General features: G+C 47.9%; 1 protein-coding gene across 3 annotated transcripts in view; it reads right to left on the bottom strand.

The window, feature by feature from the left end:
• LOC117230934 overlaps positions 1-17,699 on the bottom strand; it is a 229,330-nt gene that overhangs the window by 179,257 nt on the left and 32,374 nt on the right. The window contains exon 2 of one of the 3 annotated variants that reach the window (XM_033488865.1): positions 7,192-7,513. The exons of the other annotated variants lie outside the window; for them this stretch is intronic. The gene's annotated coding sequence lies outside the window, so the exon portion shown is untranslated. The remainder of the gene's footprint in view (positions 1-7,191; positions 7,514-17,699) is intronic. 3 annotated transcript variants of the gene reach the window in all.

The raw sequence follows: 17,699 nt of genomic DNA on the forward strand, positions 1-17,699 counted from the left end.
CCGAGGAATGTGCTCGGCGTGGGTGTGTCGTTCACCTTCTATCTAGCTGGATAATAGAGCACAGTCGTAAAATCTGTTCCGCATTTCCTCGCTCTCTTTATGGCATACATGCCGTGCGTCGTTCTTTATCTCGACTCGGTCGCGTTTAATTCGTGGAAAAAGCAACATTTTCAGGTGCGGCACCAGTGAGCCCGTATAATTGTCTCTCGAGCTGTTCACTCGTCATTCGGACAATTACGTGCTGCTCGTTTTGCGGTAGTAACTTTGCGTTAAGATTAATTGTGTAAAGAAGCTCAGGGCGAGTTCTAATTGATACAATCAACCAGCGCGGCGTATACCAGCGAATGTCGCTCGTTCGTACGGTCTCGCGGCCGTTGTTATTCATTTTTATCGCGTCAGACCGCTTGTTAATTCAGCCGCGATGATGTTTAATCTCTCGGAACTTGACGTCAGTTTAACGAACACCTGTCACAATTAGGTGGAGTTTATTTTAATCGCGTCAGAGAGCTTTTCTGTTAGCGGCGTCGTTCTCTATTAGCGTGATTCGCGCCAGGTGCACTTGTTATTCGTTGATAGAATGGTCGGCCGCATGTTTGTCCCGCGTTCGAGATGGCTAAGAATTAATTAAGAGGAACGTTTACGTTATTTATCGAGCAATAGCGGCGCTAAGCTGATATCGATTATCGTTATCGAGACGACCGGTCGTGGTTCCGCGATTTAATACAGCGAATCTGCCGAGGTATTTATCAAAGTAGACAAGTAGAGCGATGCAAACGACGGTGCACTATCGTTCACAATTAGAGCGATACGCGTTCGCTAAGCGCACGACGACTGAAGGAACGTTGCATTCATGGCGCACCACCCATTAACACGGAGCAGAGATCCACTCCGGGACGCGGTGCACGATATAAGTAGATCCATCATCATTGAGAGTAACGCAGCAGGTACTTCGCTCTCCTTACCCATTACCGAGATTTCTTCCCACGATGCGCTCCGCGATTCATCTGCTTTGCTTTATACAAACGTTGTGAAATCTCTGAAAAACCTCTATCGCCACGCGCCGCTTGTTCCCTTTGTTCGTCAGCTCCGACGATCGTGCCTCTGATTCGTCAACTGAATCGCCACGTTACGATATTCTGCTCGTTTCTATTCGCTTTGCACCGTCAACTCCGTATTTCTACTTCGTTACCATCATTTGCTTGTATTTTAAATTCGACGAGGATAGGCATGCGCGATACAACATTTTCGAATATACACAGATCCATTGCGATAGAATGACGACGATTTAATAAATTCGAATTTGCAGGAATTGTATCGTGTAGCGAAAATATGATCGAACGATATAACGGCGTGGAGAGGTCGACTTAGCACGATCACTTTACGCAGGGTGCTAGAGTAAACGCATGCAAATGCAGGTCCAACCGTTGCACAGGTATACCTTTAATTCAACATCGCGCCACCGTCGCACACGGCTGGCCACGGTACGTTAACAATGGGGTAAACAGAGAAAATTACCGCTTGCCACGAGCATCGGGTCTTTCCACCCCTCGCCCCCCCCCCACAGCAGAGGTCATTTGGTTGGCGTGACAACCCTTCCACGCCCTTTCCCCCCGCCGTTCCTTTTCGACATTCACCTCCAACCCCTGTGTGACGAGCCACCCCCAGCAGGCGCACAATGCGCTTAATGAAACTCGATATAGCTCGACCGATAACCCTACCCATCCTACCCATTGGATCCCGGCTGAAAGCTCGTCCACAGCCACCCCTTTGACGGACGTTTCGTTCGGGTGGGGGTGTCTACGAAAAAGGCAAATTAAATCCGCAAGTAAAATCGCGTGGTCCCCGAATAGAAGGGCCGAGAGGGAATCCTGGCGGAAGACAGCGAAGGGTTTGGGCGACAATGGCCTTGTTAAGGCACCCACTAATTGCAGCCAGCTCCTTAATGGATCCTTGCGAAAATTGCATCGACCTAAGCCGGTTACCGAGAACACGCTCGATCCTTTCTTCTTATTCTTCCTTGGCCGCGCCCTCACCGCCCCTGTTGGTTTTGTCCCCGTCGTAGACTGATTCATTCTTTTGGCTTGCGGCTTGCGAGGGTATCAGGAACTGTTCGATCGAGAACGCGAAATAAACCATTCTCTGTGTATCGGTAAACGAGGAAAATTATTTCTCGATAATTTATACCGGAGATTCTTCTTTTCTATTCTTCTTATCTTGATACTAATAGTCGTCGATTATACAGCAAACTCGCGACACTCTGTCTCTTAATAAACGTTCGAGCAGACGATCTTCTAAATTTTGTAACGTAGTCCTCTTCGTCTCACTTCGCTCGTATTCGCAACGCACGGTTCTTGCGAGTCTCAGGTATTTTTTTCTGTTTTCCGTGGTGGCCGGGTTTAATCGGCTGAATCCCCGTCGACCCCGTGCTCGCCGCGCGTTAAACCTCTGCCAACGGCTCAGGCTATTTTAGCAGATCAAAGACAGCGGCGGAGAGATTGATACGCGGTCCGCGGGACACGCCTCGCAAGATCCTCGTCGGCTACGTTCGGCCGGCCGATAAATAAAGTTAGGGCTGGCGCATTCCCCGCGGAATTGTTTTGTCGTCGACGTCTCCCCGGGTGCTCGTTAACGCGGCCAACATTTTCGGCATTCTGTCTCACCTTCAGATGCTCCTCGGTGCAGCTGTTGCGACGAGCATTCAAATTTTTCGGTCCGCCTCGAGCGACACTCGTCGCCTCTCTCTCGGCCCGCTCAACCACAGACGCCCTTTACGCCGCGCTACTTCAACTTGTTCCGCCGTTTACCACCTAACCGGATAACAATTGCGTTTCCGACTACATTGCCGCCGAATCAAAGACCTTCTTAACAACTCGATTCAACGCGGAACGCTGCGTAAACACTTGGTTAACCGAATAAACTTATTCTTTGAACATCTCGTTGAAAAGGATCGTCGGAGGTAAGTTTGTTTTCCGCGCAATTCTCAGGCAATTCATCGTATCGCGGTAACGAGCATTTACGTTCCAAAACGTGTGTCATACACCGCTTTATGTGGAATATTTGTCTAAGCGTTCTTGGCGTGCCAAACGCACGTGATTCCATTCCGAGCCGTCGTTTGAAAGGATTTGAGGTAGCGCGAGAATGGCGGGACTCGTAAACTACACGTTATAAATCATATGGCATAAATTACGCCGTGGTTTCGCGGATTCTACGGAAGATTGAGCGGCGCTAGGTAAATTTTATAGTTTTCCGATGATATCCAGTCGGCGACCAGACCGATAACATCGGAGACGCGTGGCGTTGCGGTTCAGTGGCGCACACTCGACGCGTTCCGTCGACTTGAAAATATATGTCCCGCAGAGATCACAGACCGCCATTCGTTCTCTCTAGCGGCGCTAAAATTAAGCGACATTCCCAAGCCCGGCCCACTCGCCGGAGCAGAAAACGACAGAGAATTCGCGAAGGAAATGAGCCACCTCAAAAGAAACGGCTATGGATGCTACGCATTCTTGAATCGACGGCCATCGATCACCAGACTGTTTTTTATCGTTCTTTTTGCCCCGCTTCTCGTCCTTTTCGAAAGAAATCTCGCTTTGTTTAGGTGGCACGTGGAAACGATCTCGATTTCCAGACAATGGATTCTCGTCTTTTAAATAATCTAACCTACAATTCGGTTCGTTCCATTTGAAAAGAACAAAAATTTTGAAAGAGGTATCAAGAAGAGAATACAACAAGGAATGCACGTACAAGGGTCTAAAAAATCTAGTTGCGCTTCCTTTTCCCGGGCAATTCCGTCTGCGTAAAAAGGAAGAGCAATTGTAGATTAACCTGGTATTTGTAACGGTGAGATTGGAAAAGTTTCTTTCGTGACTTTATGAAAGAAGCGGCCAAAGGAGAAAGAGAACGAAACAGGGAACGCGATACGATCTCTTTTTATTCTTACTTTAATAAAGCTATACTACGTCCGACATCGCGAAGCTGTGAAAATACTTGCAACGTTTTGTGTATCGACTGCTCCCAGAGGTATCGAGCCGGCCATCGATACCATCGGGAAAATATAAAGGATACTCCCTTTTTCTTAAACTTTTATCAAGCCAAATGTAATAGCCAGTCTTTGCAACTTTGCGATATTTCGCATGAAGTTGCGAAAGAGCCAGCGTACCGGAGAAGCTGTGCTTGATCGATCGTTTTCGTTATTTCGTCGCCGGGGCCACGTGAACCTGCAGCTCTCATCGACCGTCCTTTACCACGAGGCCTCATTTTCTTGTATAATACGCGATACGATCTTCTTCATGAAGTACACGTGCCAGGAAAATCTTTGTTCCATCCTGAACGGATCTGTAGGCCCGTACTTTTATAACGACGTCACGTGGCCACGTTTCGACCCGAAACTGGTTCTCGCGGTGTCATTCTTTCTCCCGTATCCGGCAGAAAATGATCGATAAATCCTAAGCCATTTACTTTAGGAAGACAAATTTTCCTAGGAACGTAAATTTCCAATTTCCAAGAGTTTCGCTTTCTCCAAGCATTTTCTGGATTTTTTGTTCGATCGAGTATAACCGCGATCGTAAGAAGTATATGCTGTCTAACTTCGCAGGCTTCAGCTTATGCACATTAATAGACTTCAGCCGTATATCGATAAATAAAGACAATAATATACTCGGAAGTGTGAAATTCCGAATTTCGAGCGTAGCAAGGAGGAGACGAAGTACAAAGTCGGTAACACGAAAGCGTGTTACGATGTACGTAAACAGTACATTCCACTAGAAATGTACTTCATTCGTCTTCCGTCCTTTTTCCTTTTCTTTCTCTGCTGTTTGGTTTAACCGGCCCGATTCTTCTCGCCACCCACGCTTTTCTCGCTCTACCGAGCACACAAATACACGGCCCATTATCGACACGCCGTGATCGACTATCGGTTCTTTGTCGCGTGGCATGTGCTACCGATCGTGCATCGAGCTGTGCTCACGTTTACCTTGTCCGTGTCATATTATTGGGGGATTGGGAGCAGGAGGCGAGCTGGAGCAAATTCTGCAAAGGAAATTCGACGGTAAATTTCAAAGGAAGCCGTTTCAATTAGTCGGCCGGAGAATTTGGGTCGCAATTTAGTCGTTGCCGATGATCACGGGGAAACACGGAAGCGATGGTAATAAGTAATTTGTCATTCACAGCCACGAATTGGTGTAGAAATGGGAATTCCGCCATTGTTATAATTATCTTCGAATCTGACAAACCAGGACGCGTGCGAACGAGCGAGCGTATATAAAGCATTGAACAGATTCCCTTTAAAGATGGAAAATTTGCGCTGTTCCGTTAGCGACGCCCGTTTGATATTTTCGCCCGGAGCCTGGCTACAATAACCGCGTTACCTGTTTTCATTCGTTAGAACGCATCACGACGCGATTTTCCAACAGTCTAAACGTTCGTTTGATGCAGCCGACGATCGTTCGATCCGGTTCCAACATTACAAATCGGAATTCTGTTTGCGATCGGTATGTAAACCACGCGGCGGCGTAACCGTTCGAATTATAACTAACGATTTGTTTGACCGTGTGTACGAAAAACATTGTGTCCGATGGAATCGGGTAAATGGATTTGCTGTTTCGGCCTGCGAGCGTTTCAATAATCGAGTTTTAAATACCGCATAATATCGGCTCCGCGTATCGCTCCGTTGTAATCCCCGTCGCCGTTTATTTTTATTCCGTTTCATTCTATTTCGCGATCCCGGAATATTACGTATCCACGTTCTAGTTTCGTCGCGGTCTTTTTCTCTGAAAAATTTTCTTCCTTTTCGCTCTCCTTTATTTCTCTTCGCTTTTATTTTCTTGCATTTTCCAACGCTCTGTGCCGTTTACATCGGTGAAAAAGTTGAACAAACTTTACCGAGAGACGAGAATCGTAAAAACCCGAAACTCGCGTGATGCGGGCACGACAGGTGGAGAGAAAACAAATCGAAACATCGCAATTTCAATTTTCTCTTGGTTAATCAACGGTTTTTCTCTCGAACGTACGTTACAGCCGAAAAAAGAAAAAAAGGAAACGACAAAAGTTTCGCTTTTCCGGTCTGGATTTCCTGTTTGTATACCGACGAACAATCAGGAAGGAAAAGATTTCCAGCAAGGGATAGATTTACGCACTTTTCCCACCATTACTCTCTCGAGGTTTGCGACAGCCAATAATTGGACGTGTCCTTTGATCCTTCACTCTCGACCCTAATTCACACGCCGCTAGATTTTTGGGAGAACGCGGTTGGATCGTTGGCACGCAGTCTATCGACGAGCAGTCCAATCTCGTTTCTCTCTACCAGCATCGTAGCAATCTTTTCCATCGCAAGATTAACGATCTAAGCCGATGACCTCAGCACACCAACCACTTGGACGCGTTATTCCACCAAACGGAGAAAAACCGATGATTTCTATGATATTTGTTCGCAGAACGACGACAAAAAGCCATCGAGTGCGCGATAGAGAAAAGACAAGAAGGGAGATTACAGAGAAGAAAAAGCCGATTGCGGCATTCCAATTAATTTGTTTAAGTTAGCCGACGCCCTTTCCAAGTCGTGAATCACTGTTCGAAAGCAGATTAGAGATCTACCCGATCGAACGGAGATTAAGTCTCCCCGACGTGACTTCCTTTTCTTCCTCGTTCTCGTCTTAACACTTTCACCTTTGGAAGAAAAGCAACGCCGTCATGGAGGGGTTTACCTAACGCCGCGCGGATAGAACGAAACGAGAAATTTTCCAGTAATCTTCGACGGCCAGAGATTGAGTCGAGACGGACTGAATGGCCGTCGGAGATCGGAGTCGTTGAAGATTCTCGGATTTGGACTTTCCTCTCTCGAGAGAAAAGTCGAGTTCTCGTTCTCGACCGAGCGGAAGAAGAGAAAGAAGTGACGGATAAAGAGGAGGAGGAGATGAAGGAAGCGGTGGCAGTGGTGGTGGTGGTGGTGGTGTTGGTAGTATCAGAGTAAGAAGTCGCATAGAAAGGGTACGCGAGAAGGATGAGAAAACGAAGGAAGAAGAGTCAAAGGGGATAAAGACGAGAGACGAAGGTGGACGAAGACGAAGGCGTGCCATTGTCACGTGGATTTCCAATTAAAGAGGTTCGATGGGACGAGCAGGGAGAGGGTTGGGCGATGGATCAGAAATCCATTGCGTCTTCTCGCGAAAGTCTAACAGGTTTCCCTCGACTTACCTTCTGCAGTAATGGAAATATCCGTCGATTCGTCGCGTCGTTCAGTTTCCTTCGATTCGGTCAGCAGACGGGGGTGGAGCATGCGGCGATGCTAGCGGCAGCGGTGGCGCGTTTAGTTTTATAATTGAATCCAGTTGTTACCGTTGATGGGCAACCGATTGCTTTCGTTTGGTAAACACTAACTTTTAATTATTTCCTCCCCCGGCCAGAGACCGAAGCAGGGGGTGGGTGGGGGTGAGAGGCGTCGGTGGAGCCACGTGCTGCCGGGAGATTGATTCGGCTAAACAGCCCGTAACAGTAGAATAAACGGTGCCCGGCCAAACTAGAACGATACAAAGAGAAAAAGAGTGACCGTGTGCGGGGGTGTGTGCACGCGAACGCGCGTTCGCCTGTACGTGGAAAGATAAAAAAGAAGAACGGGAAAAGCAAGCGAGACAAAGAACGCAAAAACAATGCGCATAGTCAGCCTAACTGCGCAAACATTGTCGGCCAGTGATTGCTTCGATTCACCAGCGTTTTTTGCATTCGAAATTGACCGATCGAGCGTGCTAAAAAGAGGAAAAGAAAAAAGAATTGTGTACAAAGGGTAAATTAATGCAACCGAGGTAACCAAGTTGCACCCTGCGAAATACAACATTGGCCTCTGCGGTACGTAATATGGTGTGTCGCTCCGATACTATTTTCTTTCTCCGCTTCAACGTCCCCTCTGACGTCATTCACCGATGTTAAGGCTCTCTTTTTTCCGTGAACGCAAAATATAAAGCCTCGATTCTGGTCGAAAATGCCCTCCAAGAAACGTTTCGTTCGGACGGGCTTCCGGCAGTTAAGCCGTAGCTCCGGAAATATCTTCGGTTGCGCGGGAATTCCAAACTCGCGCAGCGGATGGACCCGACGCGGAAGCTTGACGGATTAAAGCACGACCGACGCAGCAATCGCAGTTTCGTTGGAATTTTAAATAATCGCGGGGACGATGAGTTGATGCGCGTACACGTCATCCCGGAGAGATCGCGCGCGTATCACGGCCGGACGCGTGTGAACCCTGACAAATTCCGGCGCATACTTCTGTCGCGTTGCTGACTAATTAAACAGTCAAATTAGCGACAATTACTATAATTTTCGGACGGGATAGTGCGCAGTTTCCGCGTTTATGGCACCACTAACGGCGACATCGGTATATTTCGTCGTTCCACTGCCTGTTTTACGAAGCGTCTCGTAATTCGCGCCGCTCTGCGGACGCTGAAGTCCGATTGAAATTTAAATTATAGTTCGCGGCCGGTGTCGCGCGAGTAGTAAAAACGGCGATAAAGTCCGGTGCGCACTTTCCGCAATGCAGCGTGCGATTAAAAGACCGCATTACTCGTGATTCCCCTAATTTCCAGAACAATAAAGCTGCCGTTTATTGGCACGCGTGCACAGACGCGGCGCTCGCGTGTGTCCCGGTAGCGCACGAGCCAACCAGGTCACCGTTATTTTTAATTCTTTCCTCGTTAACGGCACGGTCCGGTTCACGGCCATTTTTGTTCGTAACGCGCGAATCGTCACCGAAATCCTGACCGCAATTACGTCGCGGATGGCCGACTGTCATTCGAATGGGAACAAAAGTTCGGAGCTTTCCTCTATCCGTAGAAATTCGGCCGTGCAAAACTTCGTTAAACGCGCGTTGAATCAACGTGGATCAAACTGCACCCTCGGATCGTCGTTAGACAAATTGAAACGACAGGTGTTGCGCGAGACGTTGAGACACGATGAAACGACGAGGTGTAAGTAATAGGACAGTAACTTCTTGCACGTTAGAGCTCTGATCTCTATCGGCTATGACATGTGCGCAAAGTGCTGATAGATTATTTCTCCGGAAGCTCGGCTGCCGGCTGCCGACGAATTGGAACGAAACGCAGGATGGTACGGTTCTCTCTGATTGTCCGCTGCGACAGGCACCCCGATAAATCGAACGTTTGCGAGCGAAAAAAAGAGCCACGCAGCACACGCACATGACTGTCCTTTCGAGCGTATGACGATTAACGAGCCAAGCGTTTAGCATAGATAATCACTCCCGGGAACGAGAAGTGTAGGCTGAATGGCATTCAAGCTCTCCGCATCCGCGATCCCCGATGCAATTATCAATCGAGAGTCCGCTATGCATTAACATAATCAGATCAGCCAGCCGTTCGAAACCCTGCCCGGTTGCTGGCTCCCCTTCTCCCTTTGGCCAGCGTCATCAGCATCGACACTAAAACCAACATGGCTCCTATCCACGAGGTGCGACGTACAACAATGCAATTATTCCTAAGTGCAACGCCGAAAGATTGCCTAAAACCGCGTGTAGGTTATCAGACAATTATCTTGATTAACGGATTCGATCGATGATAACGTTTCGCCCCTTATCGACTATTTCGACTTGCCTGCCCGAACCCGATGCTTTCCGTAAGATTAAAACGCCGGAGAAAAAACGCTTAGCCGATAAACTATCGTTTGGTTTTGGGGGAGAACGATGGAGATACGTTCTCGATTAACGCACGGCCACCTATATTTGTCTTCGACGGACAACTTGCTGAGTTTAATTAAAACGTTTGTACCATCTGATCGCTTACATCTACGAGATTACGAGTATGATCGATGGCTACGTGGCACCCTTGGCCATGTCGCGTTAGTTTACCGATGCCGGCAAATAATAGACCGACTCGCTTTGATCCATACCACACGATGTTTACCCAGCATGTAGTGGCGGTTAAAAGTGTGTTTGGCTTACGACGCGATCTCGTTAACAGAGATCCACTCGTAACCGGATAAATTTAGAAAGCAATATGTTCGGTTGCTCGACGATCGACAGACTCGGCGGGTAATTTGTCCCCGGTAGAAAGTTACGTCGCGGCGGATCGAGAACACCCAGGCCGAAACCGAACGGTTGGTCGCGCCTTCTGCCGTTCGGCAAATAAATTTAAAATAGAACGTTATAAGAAGTTAAGGCCTGTGGAACGCGCGGCAGGATAATGAGGTGACTAATTAAGCTTCGTTAAGCGAAGAAATTCTTCAAGTGGCACGACCGATACTTTAATGGTTTCCACTTCCCGTAACTAATTAGTATCACGTAAAATGTTTCTGTGCTCGAGGAAAGAGTTTGACGGCCTTCGGTCTCGTTTCGAGTTGCAAGATTAATTGAGTATTCCTGTTTGAGAACGAACCGTTTCCTCACGCAATCGGGCATCGTTGGCTCGTGAAATCTTGCGTACGGTTTCCTAACCGATGAACAGCGAACGCTACTTTTATCGAATTACCCAGCAAAACGTTACTCGCGCAGAAACTCGCCAAATGTTCCGACGAGAGAGTCGTCGATGAAGCAATTTTGGCAAATTTTTTTAAGTGGCAAGTAGCTCGAGTTTCTGTTTCTAGGTCAAACTCGTTGCCTTTGACGTTGCAAGGGAAATGTACGCAGGCTGGATACCGAGCACGGGACACTCCACAAATGTCAGAAGCACGTTCTTATTTGTTGCCATGCAATATTTTCATGGTTGCTTCTCTGCGCGAACCGAAAGCATTCGCCAGAGAATTGGGAATCTTCTCGACGGCGAATTCTTCAGCGTCGCGTGTAGTGGCATACGTTTCACGACCGAGAACTGCTCTTCGTTGCTCGAATCACGCGATACGCGAGCTTTGTCGGTCGCCGGATCACGGCGCAGCGTGTAGGACAGGGAAAGAGATCGGCGGGAGCAAGCGACGGCCCTGTTGCACGCATCTCGACTACGTTCTCTCGTCTTTCGGTAAGTTGGAACGGGTTTCAACTTCGGTTTCTTCGCGACGACGACGTAATTCTTCGTTTCCACCGAACGCAGCGCATTTCGAAACGCTCAGCTTCCACTCGATAAAAATTCGTTTCAATGTTCGAGATATAAGTGGCGGATGGTAACGAGGTAAACGGGAATCCTAAAATCCGACGAAAACGCAACGACGCTACGAGCTGCCCCGAGGGAATGCATTGTGGCGAAAGGGTAAGTTGTAGCCTGACTTCCGACTAGGTTGGCTTTGCAATTCGCGAAATACCGGCTGGCTGCACTTCCGTGTCCAATATTCCACGGCAACGAGACACGTCATCCGCCGGAAACGCTCTCGCATTTCGTAGACCGAGAGTTTGGGACTAAGTGTTGACGTGTCGCGCGTCCGATGATATAGCGGCTCCGTGTGTTTGCCATTGCGAGGATCTGCGAGGCTGCGCGACCCGAGCGAATATCCTTGTCCATCCGGATTAATTTGGTTTTATGGGGCGAACTTGGTGTCCGCGCTTGTTTCAAGAATTTCGTGAAAGACGTTAACGAAGAACTAGCTTGTCAGCTCCGGCCGCTTTATCGGACAGTTCACGCTCTGGCGGGAATATTAAATTTGCGTTTCTCGTTTCTCAGATCATGCAACATGTAAAGGTGAAATCGTGTCGAGCTTCAAAGCCCAGAGCTACGGAACACTCGTAGATGTCTGCCTGTCAGGAGAACGTGTTCGTTATTGAACACCGTATAGGTGATAGAAAGCGGGGAGAGCGTTAGCCAGTTACCGTTACAGTAATTCAGAGAACTAACGCGGCATTTGATGCGCCGATAGAACGCTACAACAGCTGTATCCAGCTACTCAAGGCAGTCCGGCCGTACCAAAGGTCGACCTTCCTTGTGGCAACCCATAAACGACCTTCCGATAGCTCATCTCATGAATCGTGGAATACAGATACTAACACGGACAGCGTCGGTGATGAAACCATATCCGTGTTTAGTGTACACAGTTTGCCACTAAATGCTAATGCCTCGTGAACTCTGAATTACGAGGGCTAACTTCTCTCTATGAACGGCCTGGTTCTGCCGTAGGACTTGCTCGATACACGCGGAACCGGCTACTCCTGCAACTCCAAATATACAGTCCTTGCACGGCTTACAGTTCATTAAATTCACCATCTCCGCTTAACGCCAGGATCAACTTCCAATGATGAGTCATTGACAGAATGTCGAGTCGAATTCGCGTTTCGAATGTGATTAACGAAAATGTCGCTACAGTTGGAGCATTACCACGTGCTTAAACCGGTAAAACACACCACGTAACACGGATACGAGAAAATGGTTGTTGAACGAACGAAACAAGGCAGAAGATTTATGGACGTGTAATGAGCGAATTCTTGAGGGCCGCTTATTATAATATCCGCACTGGGTATTACGCGCTAATGCGGTATTACGATAACGTCTTGCTTAATGGTCACGTGCTCGTGTCACGCACTATTCGTGTACTTATGTACATTAAGCTTGTTACAGTAGATTCAGTTGTATAAACGAGTTTCTATGCATGACACGGTAAAAGATTTTCGGTAAGTTTATTTTAAGCATGTTAAAGAGAATTTCAGATTTCTACAAACCAGTAGCAAGAAACACAGTTCGGTTATTATTTCACCACTACGCATAATTATTTTGATAAACCCTCGATTTAGGTGCACTGCGTTAACGCGTTCTGCGCTTTGGCTAATCTCCGTTATGGTTGCTTGCACGTGGCTCGTGTACTCTCTTCCGTTCACGATTCGATGCGTTGCTGCGTTATCATAACGCGACCATTCGCAGTCAGCTTGGCGAGGGAGAACGCGCGTCGAAGATGGATTGAAAAAGGAGAAAAGAACATACAGCAAAAGAAGCGGAATTATTTTAAGGCGCGACAGAGCGTCGTATCAAACAATTTGCTAAGCTGACCATAATCTGGCTTTTCACATGTTTCTTCTAACTTTCCAAATAGTTTCGTCTACTTGCTTCTGCCAGAGAGAACACGATCACAGCTTTAAAGAGATTCGATCTGTTGAAATTTAACGATTCAAACACGGAACAACTCGTCCACTGGGAGATTCCGTGGAAGGGCGAAAATTTATCTGACGAGCGGAAATTTATGTCATTCGTGAAAATCAATAAATAGAAATTAAAGTGCGGAAAGAGGGAGACGCGAGAATCGGCCGCGTCGACTTCCTGGAAGCAACCCTTCGCGTCTAGACACGGGCCAAGTCGTAGAAAGCTGCGGCCTTTCGCCGCCGAGATTTTAATATTTGATCGTGCGCCGTGGCGAAACTCCGGCTACCGTGAGCCACACGAAAGGTACGAACAGAAAGGGTTGCGAGGGTTAGCGTTAAGAATTACGAGGTCCATCGCTTAATTATTCATCCGGCCGACTATAAGCCAGCCTTAGCATTGGGTAAACCGACGCTGTTTACCTGGGAACGGCGGCATTTACGCGCGAATCGATTTTACATTCTACCGAACTTGACGAAACTTTTCGTTCAACTGCGGTTAATTACTTCGCCAATCCAGGTGTTTACCGGGGAATTCTGGAATTTGCAGAAAATACAACGGGATTGCGGCGAAAGCTTTCTGGACAAAATGATTTCGAGGCTGTGCGCGAAAGCTTGGCCGCTCTGTCCCCTTTAAGAATTTCCGGCGGTGTGACTTTCCCGCCGCTGGAACCGCCACGTTGCGACTTTTTCCCAGTGCTTGACTCGATTACGCGATTACAAAGTGGAACTAACCGGGTGCAATGGAACATTGACCGGGTTGGATACGAGGTCAGGTCTCTCTTCGCGCGCAACCTTCGTCAGCCGGCTAATGCGGATCCGAATTTGATTTTCCGTGTAGCTGGACCGATAATGGGCGGATACGTAGCCGTTAAACCAGAAGTGTTCGCATTCTATATACCAGCGGCTGACGGCCCAACCTTCCATACCTAACGTAATTAAAATGTGCATTACCGAGGCCGCTGCATTATGCAAGAGTCGAACACGCTCGTTGCAAGCCTCTTTCAACACCGGCTGCGTCTATGTTTATTACGAAAGACACCTGATCAGTTTCACCAACGTTTCCATGCTCTAACAGGATACGTTTTCCTTTCCTTCTACCAAAATCGAGCAATTTGTTTCTGCAATATCGAAGAGATTTCAAAGAACAGGCCGGATTTTATATCCAAAGACGGTCCGTTTTCACGAACCTTAACAGGGGGAGTAGTTGAAAAGGGGAACGCGTTTACGCCTCGAATCTTTCGAATCGCGATATCTTATCTGTAGACACGCACACTTTCGCCTCCGTTCGATAGCTTTGGAGCGTTCGAGAGTGACGGGCTTTGAACCGATGTAACGTTGAAAGACGTGGTTAATGTTTCGTATAAGGAGCATTAATTAAGAGCCTTGATGTAATCGCTTTCAACAAGGACAAACAGAGGCAAGACCACGACGAACGCGGTACGTACACACGCGATACCGACGCGCAAACCGGCGTATCTTTATTATTCGCAACTTGGTTGATAAGCACGGGTTCGGTTAGCAGATCGTGGGTAACGGAGGCTGCAGAGACGCGGGCCCATCCATTCGAAACTCGTAACTCGGCTTATCGCTCGTAACCGCGACGCGTTGTAAATGCGTCGCGACACTTGGCGAAAACATGCGACGTACGTCGCGGCGTTATCTGCGCGCGATATCGTTCACGGTGGAGATTTAATTGCGAGCTGCGTAGACGCGCCGCGTCGCCTCAAGTTTCTCTGCCGGCTGAAACGTTGTTGCTAGAGAAACAAGAAGAAAATATAACAATCGCGTTACGTACAAATGCTCGTTGAAGTTTCCCGTTCGATCGAGGGGACACTCGAAACAACGAGGATAGAGAAAGAGTAAAAGAGATTTCTTTGGGAAAGATCGCGTAGAGTAAGCGCGAGCGTAATTGCTTCGGCAGCGAAGCACAGTGCCGTGAATTTTATCGAATATACCATGCTCGAAGCGGTTTCTGTTCGAATAACAAGAGTTTGTTCCAATAGAGACGGCGGCTGTACGCTCGCCCGCTCCTCGTTCTTCCTCGTTCACTTGGCTCGCTTCGTTTTCCCCTTCTCTACTTTTGACTTTTTAAGTCAACTTTGCACGAACTTGCATGCCCCGTGGACGTCTCTTGCCCTCGTTCTCTTCCACTCTTTCTATTCGTGGTGCTCGTCAACACAGAAGAGAGTCGACGCTGGAATTTCCTTCCCGAGTATCCCGTGTCCCGGGGACACGTTCCTCCCGGCGCAGCGCGATGAAACGGGGGCGAGATGTTTTCATTTGTAGGTAGCACGGTCGCCCCTTCAGCTCTTTGCTTCTTCTCGCGTTTCCCTCGCACAAGCCATCACCATTTACGCGTTTCCGCGAGCACGAAGATTCTCAGTTGATCGTAACGTGTAGGCTTACTTGATAAAGCAACGAGTGGATCAATTTGTAATAGTCAGATGTATCAAAATAAGTGTAAGTACAAATACAAAGATATTGTGTGCCGGTTTTAATCGTTGCTCGCTCAATGTCTCGATAGCAATCGAAGAAACGATAATAATTTCATAGGGATGTCACCACAGAAAGTTAACCTTCTTGTGTAACTCTAGCTGAAGATTACAAGAAACAGCAATAAGAATCTATTCAAAGTTCTTTTGCTTCTAGACCTTATAACTCAAAACACAGTTATCGTTCCAATGCACAATATTATGTATCTCTCAGTTTTGAATTTCCCGCTTCAACTTGAAACTTTTTCTACGGTCACGGTCCGCTGCAATTTGTCCATCGTGTAGCAATAGTTTGTACGTACTCGCAGCTGCACTCGCAGCTGAAGATTACAAGGAACAGCAATGACAACATATTCAAAGTTCTTTTGCTTCTAGACCTTATAACTCGAAACACAGTTAGTGTTCCAAGGCACAATATTATGGATCTCTCAGTTTTGAATTTTCCGCTTCAACTTGAAACTTTTTCTACGGTCACGGCCCGCTGCAATTTGTCCATCGTGTAGCAATTGTTTGTACATACTCGCAGAGCGTCGCGCGGTTTTGCCACGTCCCACGATTCTACGTCAGTTAACCAACCACGTTCCAGATTCGCAATTTCGAAGCTGCTCTTTGCGCGACTCTTCCTGCTTAACCGCGATACGGAAGCGCGAGAGAGTACGAGCATTGTCCGCGTTGTATTTCACGGCTCCATTTAGAAATTCAGACAGGGCAAAATTAGAAATACGGTGCGGTTTTTCGGTGCTCAGTAGTAATAGTAGTAGTGGTAGTAGTAGTTTGCTCAGGATTTTTCGTCTGGTTTGGTACGTGACGTTTCGCCTTCTTCTTCGACTCGGCGAATTTTCTTTTGCCTGCAGCGAACGTGGCACAGGCACTCGACTTCGGAATGCATAAAATTTCCCCCCTATTCGACAAGGACTTAAAGTTGAAACGGACTGGAAATTTATGGCGCGTTTTACCCTCTTTCATTTCTAATGGCAAACACAGCGTACAATAGCCACACGCGTGCGTGCACAAGAAAGATCGTGTACGTGGCAGGTCATTCGAGAAAACTTTCTTGAAACTCACTTCCACGTCGTTCTCGCGCGATCTAACGGGACTTTAAGTACCTTCACCGCGGCGAGGAAAAAGTTTCGCGGCGGATTTTTCGCGCAAGTAACGTCACCTGTTCGAAGAATAGAAGAACTTCTCTTTCTCCATTCAACACCCAAAGACCGATAGAACGTTCCTTCGGATTCTCCATGAAATTCCGTCTATTCTCCGCCGTTGACGGCTTGCTTCGAACTCGAGTTTCGAAAATCTTCGCGGGGAAGTCCGGTAGAATTCAGAAAAAAGAAAAAAAAAAAAGAAAACGATATCTCCGGCTGTCTGGTAATCTTCGATTATCCTCTCCGTGCTTATCTTTTTTTTTTCACGCGACAAATCAGCGACCCACTGGACGCGTCGTTATATCGATTTCTTCAGCTCTCTGGGTGGAATCGTTTGTACCGCGAGAAACAAAGCGGTTGGCCGCTCTCGGCGGAAGGAGAGAGTATACAAGAAAGAGTGGAAATTTAAAGAAGAGTTTACGCTCCCGATACGCTTTGCCGGCGTTCGCCACCCTCTCGGATTTTCGCTTTGCAACCGGAGGCGTGCTGGCGTCTTTGTTGAGAAGTCGTTGAAGGAAGGAAAAGAGGAAACAGGGGAAAACAGACGAGAAGGAAAAGCCGCTTTCCTCGCTACTGGGAAACAATTACGTCGGTCGAACGAGACTCAGCTACACACCGGTCCTTCTTTCTTTCTTCGCGGATGTGGTAGAAGCTTTCAATTAGTGGGTTGCGGGTGAAATCCTCGCCGAGGGTCGAAAGATGATTGCGTGGCAGGGAAAGGATCGAAGGACGACCGGTGTACCCTTCCACGGAGAGTCGCTAGAGATCATCGTCGCACGGTTCGCCATGTAGGACAACCGCTAACCCTTCGTTGCTTCGACATTATCTCTGTGTACCCAGAGATCCCCGACAATACGGCCGGTTCCAAACTCTGTCGCGGTATAATCTAAGCCCTCGGTCGTCGGCCGACCCTCCCTTGGCCAACTTCTGCCCTGCTAAACTCGCACGTATTCACCACGCAACCCTCCCTCTCTCTCTCTCTTTTTCTCCACCTCTCTCTGTCGTCGAAATGAATATTTACACGCACACGTTTGATCGTCCCCGCTTGGCTTTCCCGGCTTTGCATATCCGCGGCGG

The sequence above is a fragment of the Bombus vosnesenskii genome, unplaced genomic scaffold (genome assembly GCF_011952255.1).
Source record: "Bombus vosnesenskii isolate JDL3184/JDL3185 unplaced genomic scaffold, Bvos_JDL3184-5_v1.1 scf7180000013270, whole genome shotgun sequence".
NCBI classification, from domain to species: Eukaryota; Metazoa; Arthropoda; class Insecta; order Hymenoptera; family Apidae; genus Bombus; species Bombus vosnesenskii.